The following is a 7,358-nucleotide window of genomic DNA, read 5'->3' as shown; positions in this document are numbered from 1 at the left end:
ATGAGTTGGAGAATCCTTAATACTCCAAATCCTCTCTCTCCTCCTCCCCCTTGTCATCCATTCCTCAGGCCAGTGCAGGAACAGCATCCCCAAACACCAGCCTCCATCACTTGGTGCAGAGAGCATTGGAAGGTGTGTGATGTGGGCTGTTGTCCACTGGCCACCAAGCCCCAGGGGGAGGGACCACATAGAGCCTTTGACGGCTGATGAGCCTAATACAGTGTTGGCTAATAACTACTGCCAGAACTTCCCTAGGCCTCTGTGTGTCCATCTGTATGGGGGTGGGGCATGCGGTAGTAATGATACCTGTCTAGCCTGCCCTGTGTGGATGCTCTGAGGGGGTTAATGATGATTTTTTTTTTAATGTTCCAACAGTGCACTTAAAAAAATTATTTATTTATTTTGTTGCGCTGGGTCTTAGTTGCAGCTCACCGGCTCCTTAGTTGTGGCACATGAGCTCCTTAGTTGTGGCACAGGGGCTCCTTAGTTGTGGCATGTGACCTCTTAGTTGCGGCATGCATGTGGGATCTAGTTCCCTGACCAGGGATTGAACCAGCCCCCTGCATTGGGAGCATGGAGTCTTAACCACTGCACCACCAGGGAAGTCCCTAATGACGATTTTTGAACACTGAAGAGGCTGCTTATGTCAGGATCAGTTTGAAGATTATGACAGCTACTCTTTCCATATGATGATAATTTTTATGACTAGGATAATTATCATTATTTGTTATGATTCAGAGCTATGAGATGTGGCACGTTGTCTTTACCTAAATATGTCCATGTGTGTCAAACATACATTTATTTGTACAATGACTACATTTATCAGACTGAAGAATCGAGGGTTTAGAGCGTCTAATTACTCTGGCACAAGAAGTATTTACTCTGTTCCTAAAGGACCTAATCCTGTTCCTAACAGGGAAAAACACCCCTTTAAAGTAAGTGGCATTTGCCTGGCTATGGCGATTCGAGACACCACTATTTGTGACTTTTACTTCTAACTCTCTGAAAACCAAGGGCAGGGATCACACTGAAGCTCTAATTTGAGCCCAGCTCCAGGGCTCGTGCTGCCCCTCTGTTGTCAAGTTTCCCTGTGGGCAATGGAGACAGGAACTACTCTAGTGGCCACCACCGCATGGGAATAATCATCACAAGAGAGAAGAGACAAAAATATTTTAATTGCCTTGTAACCTCTCCTTAGCTGTGAAACAAGGTGGCCTTTACAGCTGCCCCCCAGACAGACTAAACACAGGGCCAGAACTGTTTTGAATGGAAAGTCCAAGCATTTAAAAGGAGTGTTACTCCGTAATCACCGCTGCTATTTATAGAGCTTGCCCTGCTCCACCGGCTTACGGCCACACAGAGAACATGTCTCGGTGACTGCCCTTACCAGCTGACCTTGCTGGGATTGGGGGTGATGTCCTAGAGGGACCTGCAGTTGGAAGAAGCCTGGGCTCTGTGATGCTGCAGTCACTCACACAAGGTTCCCCAGGAAGTGGACCAGGGCTTGAACCCAGGTGGGAGACTTGTGCTGCACCAAACCATGCAAGGAGGAAGGTGAGCAGACCAGTTGAGCCCTACCATCTTTCCCCTCTCGCATACACACAACTCTTGGAAGCTGGAGTCTCTTCCCTTGGAAAACATTATTTTAAAAACTTTAAAAACTTTAAAATTAGAAGTTCTCTCCTAATGAAGTTGAGCAGCTCTAGAGTTGCCTGGATTTAGCATTTAGGGACTGCACAATGGACAGCTAGTTTCCTGCTCACTCACCTGCTGGTTGACAGCCCTCTCCCGTTCACACAATTTCTTAACCCCTCATTCTTAAACAGGAACAGAAATCCAAAGATCACCAGACAGTTGGTTCAAATTACAACATGAATGAAAGAGCCAAACAAATAGGAAAATTGGCTCCAGAGGAAACAAAGGTAATTCAGGGAACAGAAGAGAACTTGAAAAAAAAAAATCTGTAAAAAAATAACCTCAGAAGAATGTGAGAAGATATCATGCCTTTAAAGCAAGAACAGGATGCTATTTTAAAAGGAAAAAATAAGAAAGAGGTCTTGGAAATTAAAATATGATTGCAGAAATAGATATTCAGTAGAGATTTTGGAAATAAAGACAAGGAACTCTCCCAGAAAGTAAAAGAAAGACAACACACAAAGACACAAGGACAATAAGATGGAAACTCCCCCCCCACCACAAAAAATCCCACAGAGACAATAAAAATGAGAGAAAAAGACAACCCATTAGGAGATCCAAACTCTGTCTTAAGTTTCTGAAAGAACAAACCAAGAACATAGAGAGGAAATTAAAGGAAGAATATAAGAAAAATGTCTAAACCTGAATGATGTTACAATGTAAATGAGTGACGTTGTAATTAAAATAGTCCACTGAGTGCCTGGTACAATAAACTTAAAAAATAGATTCATACCTAGATATAGTATGAAAGTTCACAATACTGAGAATGAAGACGATTCTAAGTGCTTCAAGGGAGAATAAAACAGAACATCAACAAAAGAACAAGAATCAGATGACAATATCAACAGTAGTTGCAAGAAGACAGTGGAACAAAGATCTTACAATTCTGAGGGAAAAAGATGATGAACTTTTATATACTCAACAAAGGGTGTATAAAACCATTTGAACCTTTTGAACACGAGGGTAAAGCCAAGGCGTTTGCAGACGTGTAAGGACTCAAGAAATTTATTTCATGCAATCTCTTTCTTAGGAATTTAAGGTATGCTCCCAAAAAAGGAGTAAACTGAGGTTGAAAATAAGACATAGGAAATACTGGAGCCAGTCTAGGAGAGGCGTGAAGGGATTTAAAGAGATTTCTTGAGCAAGTGTTTCCAACCTGAGCAGGAAGCCGGAAATCTCCAAAAAGAGGTCTCCAAGGAAAATGGGCACTTAATACTTAAGTTATGAAGAGCTTGGAAATAATTGGGAATATGCTAAAGACAAGTGATGGAACAAAAAAGAAAGCTACTGAGAAATTCCAGGAAAAACAGAAAGCTGCACAGAAAGAACTTCAATTATAATACATACACTGTGTGACTCAGCAATGAACACTATTTACCTAGTCATAATAATATAATTGTTGCTTACTAATTTTCAGCTGTTGGACTTAACCAACAGGCAGTTCAAGGAAGACTAAACTATGGTTTGAAAACAGAATGTAACCATTAGGAATCTTCAAAATACAAAACTAAAAGTTAGATGAACTGGATTAGGAGAAAGAGAGGAAGCCAGCTGGAGGAAAAAGTACAGGTGTTGATAGGAAGCCAAGAAGTGTTGTCTCTAGAAGATGGAAGAGAAAAAGATTGTTTTTATGTAAAGTTGTAAGTATGGCTGCCCTAGTCTGTCCGGCTGCTATAACAAAACACCACAGAATGAGTGGCTTATATACAGCAGAAATTTATTGCTCACAGTTCTGGAGGCTGGAAGTCTCAGATCAGGGTGCCATCCTGGTCTGGTGAGAGCCCTCTTCCAGGTTCAGAGTTCTCCCTGTATCCTCACTTGGCAGAAAGGGCTAGGGAGCTCTGTGGGATCGTTTTCATAAGAGCAAATCCCATTCATGAGGTCTCTACTCTCTTGACCTAATCACCTCCCAAAGGCGCCACCTACTAATATCATCGCCTTTGGTTAGGATTCCAACATGTGAATTTTGGGAGGACACACATTCAGACCATAGCAATGGGTCAACAGAGACATTGAAAATTGGAATATAACAATCCTGGGAGTTTGTAACAGTAGGAGACAGAATAAATGAGCTATATCACCTGTTATAGCAGGAAATAGGTAAAGTGTAAAATTGGTACATCAAGGAATAGAAGCAGAAATGTTTATACATATGATGGGAAATAACTAAAACTTTTGGGGTAGAACTGAGGATGAACATTTCAAACTACATTATTATCTTTATATTTAGAAATAATTTTAAACTTAAAAGTTGTAGAAAATACTACAAATATTTCTCATGTACTTTTAATACAGCCTCCCTTAGATGTTACCATTTTACATAACCATGGCACATGATCAAAACCAGCAAGTTAACATTGATAGACTATTAACTAAAATATAGACCCTATCTGAATTGCACCAGTTTTTCCACTTTTGTCCTTTTTCTGTCCTAGGATCGCATCCAGGACCCCATCATTCATTTATTAGTCATGCACCCTTGGTCTCTGCCAATCTGTGACAGTTCCTCAGTCTTGCCCGGTCTTTCATGACTTTGACTCTTTTAAAGAGTTATTTTGCAGAGTGTTTGGCTGGGGTTTGCCTGATGTTTTCTCATTTCTATTTGATTGAAGCTATGCATTTGGCAAGAAGATCATGAGTGACACTGCGCCCTTCTCACTGCCTCGAATTGGGGGTACCTGATATCAACATGACTTACCCCTGGTGATGTTAACCTTGGTCACCTGGTTAAGGTGATGTCTGCAAGGCTTCTCCAAAGTTACTATTTTCCCCTTGGTAACTGCTCTCTCCAGGGAGGTACTTTAAGACTACGCCAACATCCCATTTCTCTTTAAACTTCAGCATCCATTAGTGTGAGTCTTGCCTGCAACAGTTATTACTGTGATGTTTGCCTAACCATGATTTTTAATTTCACAGTCTTCCCACATTAATTCATTGGAATTCTTTTGTGAGGAAGAGTTGTCCCCCTCCACCATTGTACTTTACTCAGTTATTTTTATCAGTGTAGACTCATGGATATTTATTTTATTCTATGGGTTATAATGCAATACGATCATTTTCTTGCTCAATTTTTTCCACTCTCACTGTTGAGAGCTCCTTCAGGTTGGCTTCTGGGTTCTTCTGAGGTCCCTTTATCAGGTTTTGAGAACTTATTTTCTGTAACTACAAGATGTTCCGGGCTCATCTTGTATTTTCCCTGCCCCAACGCTGGATTCAACTTTTTCTTTAAGGAGCCCTGGTTCCTTTTACTGGAGAAGGAAGGCTCCATCTATCTTTATATATATTATAAACCAAGATTCATTAGAATTCCTCCAAATTTCACCCACCACCATAGAGCCTCTTCCAGCCTTCTCCCTTTTTTGGTAACTTCCTTCTCACCTTGAGAAATGTAGCTTTCAACATCTATACTATATTTACTTATTTGTTCAATTCTGGTATATACCTACAGTCGTTTCAGAATTGCTAACCCATACCACTGTGAGAAACAAGTATAGGAACCGGAGTACAAAATTTGTATATAGTTTGTCTTTAACCTTATAGTATCCAACCAAAGTATTGTTCTGCAAAGTTCTTCACGTTATTTCTTTTCTCCCTCACTCCCCTCAATGTAGTTATGTTATTTTCACCTCGGTCAGGTTCATTTCTTACTGCCTGTATGCCACGTTGGGTTTGCCCACATCCTGGTTGATTTTAAATGTTTATTTTGGGGTGGTATGTGAAACATTACTATGGTTCTGAGTCAGAGCGTCAAAGAAAGGGCTGTTCAGAGAAGTGCGCTCTCTTCATATCCCCATGACCCCAGTCCAGTCCTTCCCTTCTTTCATTTCCGACCTACACTCTGTAGGGAACTGTATTTCATGCAAAGTGCCATGAACTGAGTGGCTTAATACGATAGAAAGTTATCTTTTCAGTTCTGGAGGCTCCAAGTCCAAAATGGAGATGTTGGCAGGGCCGAGTTCCCTCTGAATACTTTTTGCTGCTTCTTAGCTTTGGGTGGTTTGCTGGCAATCTTTGGTGCTCCTTAGCTCATAGATGCATCCCCCTTATCAATGCCTCATCTTCACATGGTGTTTTCCCTTTGTCTCTCTCTTCACAGGGTCGTCATCTTAGAAGGACACCAGTCATACTGGATTAGGGGCTCACCCTGCTCCAGCATGACCTCATCCTAACTAATTACAGCTGCAATGACCCTGTTTCCAAATAAGATCACATTCCGAGGTACTGGGGCTTAGGACTTCAACTGACCTCTTCAGGAGTGGAGGGTAATGGTGGGGGGGAACCACAATTCAACTCATAATAGTAATCTATCTCTTGGTTTCTGGTTTCTCCTCATATTTTGTGTGAAAGAACAAATACATGTATATTTTCCCTAATAACTCTTTTTTCTCACATGTAGGATAACATACTAAGATGCTCTTTTGCATGCTATTTTTTTCACTTAACAGTGTAGCCTGGAAGTCATATCAATTTTATAGAGATCTTCCTCATTATTTTATAGAGTGCTTAGTATTCCATTTTCTAGATGAACCATAGCTTATTCAATCAATCTCCTTTGAATGAGCATTTAGATTTGTAATTACCAGCAATGCTGCAATGAGTAACCTTGTGCTTATATATTCTCACATTGTTGGAAGTGTATCTGCAGGATGTATTCCTAAAAGTGGTGTTGCTAGGTCAAACTGCTTTTGTAGTTTTGTTAGCTTATTTCCTAACTCTCTTTGCAGTTTGCATTTCCACCAGCAATGTGTGAGAATGCCTGTTTACCCGATGGATCATCATACTTTTTAACTTTCGCCAATATGATGGATAAGAACTGTATCTCAGTGTTGCTTAATTTGCATCTGAGTGAATTTGAACATTTTTTTCAAATGTTTGAAGAATATCTCCCCCCATTTTTCTATTGGATTTTTGGTCATTTGTCCCTTTTAAAAACATACTTATTGAGATAGAATTCATACACCATAGAATTCACCCCTTCCAAGTGTGCAATTCACTGGTTTTAGTATATTCACAGACTTCGGTAACCATCAACACGATCTAAGTTTAGAACATTTTTATCACCCCCAAAAGAAACCTGGTATCTACTCTTATTCTTCCCCACCCCCCAGCCCTAGGCATCCACTAACCAAATTTCTGTCCCTATGGATTTGCCTACTGTAGACATTTCATATAAATGGAATCATATAATAATGGTCTTTTGTGACTGCCTTCTTTCACTTAGCATAACGTCTTCAAGGTTTATCCATGCTGTATTCCATTATATGAATATACCACATTTTGTTTATCTATTCATTACATGATGGCTATTTGGGCTTTCCACTTTTTGGCTTTTGAGAATAGTGCCATTTATTAAAATGTCCATCTTTGCCCTGTGATTTGAGATGCCATCTTTAATGTCTAACTTTCCATGTTTTTGGGCCTATTTCTGGGCATTCTATTTTACTGGTCAATGTGTCTCTTCATGTGACACTACTGCACTTTTAATTACACAGGATTTATAGTATATTTTAATATTTGGTAGGGCTAGTCATCTCTAGTAGTTGTTATTTTTCCAGTGTTTTCCTGGCTATTTATGCATTTGTTTTTTCACGTGAACTTCATTATCAACTTGCCTAAAATGCAACTTGTCGGTATTGCATTAGCTTTTTAAATTAATGTAGGGA

Source organism: Lipotes vexillifer, unplaced genomic scaffold, assembly GCF_000442215.2.
Source record: "Lipotes vexillifer unplaced genomic scaffold, Lipotes_vexillifer_v1.1 scaffold726, whole genome shotgun sequence".
Lineage (NCBI taxonomy): Eukaryota > Metazoa > Chordata > Mammalia > Artiodactyla > Lipotidae > Lipotes > Lipotes vexillifer.
Note: the sequence above shows the minus strand (reverse complement) of the source record.